General features: G+C 44.4%; 1 non-coding gene across 1 annotated transcript; it reads right to left on the bottom strand.

The window, feature by feature from the left end:
- Window positions 1–615: 615 nt before the first annotated feature.
- Window positions 616–688, bottom strand: TRNAW-CCA (transfer RNA tryptophan (anticodon CCA)). Its single transcript has one exon. It is a non-coding gene; the product is annotated as a tRNA-Trp (tRNA).
- Between the last annotated feature and the right edge of the window lie 210 nt (window positions 689–898).

The raw sequence follows: 898 nt of genomic DNA, 5'->3' as shown, positions 1-898 counted from the left end.
CTTTCTTACCTCACCACAATGCAACCACCAACACCAGAAAGCTGACACAGATTCATAACCACCATGGAATCCTCAGACTCCGTCCAAGGTTTGCCAAGCATCGCAATAGTGTCTTTTATCACAAAAGGATCCAGCTCAGAATCACTCTTGCATGTTCGGATGTCTTTTTGTCTCCTGCAGGCTAGAACACCTCCTCAGCCTCTCCTTGACTTTTATGACCTTGTTGACACTTTTGAACATCACAGACTTTGTAGAATGTCTGTCTAAGGTTTCCTCATGGTCAGATTCAGGGGATGCATCTCTGGCAGAACTATCACAGCAGTGACACTGTGCTCTTCTTGCACCCTGCCAAGGGGTTCACCATTGTGATTTGTTTCTATACTAATGATGTGCACTTTGATCCCATGATTAAGGTGGTGTCTACCAGGTTTCACCACTATAAAGTTAGTCTTTTCCTCCTTTCTGATTAATAGGTATTTTATGGGGAGGTACTTTATTTATTTATTTAGGCTGCACTGGGTCCTAGTTGCGGTACACAGGATCTTCATTGCAGCATTCAGGATCTTTTAGTTGCATCATGTAGACTCTTACTTGCGGCATGCATGCAGGATCTAGTTCCCCAGCCAGGGATTGAACCTGGGCCTCCTGCATTGGGAGCAAGGAGTCTTACCCACTGGACCACCAGGGAAGTCCCTGGGGAGGTACTCTGAAACTAGGTAAATATCCCATGCCTCATCAACTTTAATTATTTTTTATATCCGTATAGACTTATGGATTCCTGTATTAGTGAGTTATACTCCATTCCCATCATTATTTAAAGCACACCTTGGCCCCAGTTTGACCAGTGAGAGCCCCTTCAATCTGTGTCCTTTCTGTATGGGCCCATCATTCTTTGAGC

Source organism: Mesoplodon densirostris, chromosome 4 (genome assembly GCF_025265405.1).
Source record: "Mesoplodon densirostris isolate mMesDen1 chromosome 4, mMesDen1 primary haplotype, whole genome shotgun sequence".
Classification (NCBI taxonomy): domain Eukaryota; kingdom Metazoa; phylum Chordata; class Mammalia; order Artiodactyla; family Ziphiidae; genus Mesoplodon; species Mesoplodon densirostris.
Note: the sequence above shows the minus strand (reverse complement) of the source record. Positions and strands in the feature narration are given on the sequence as shown.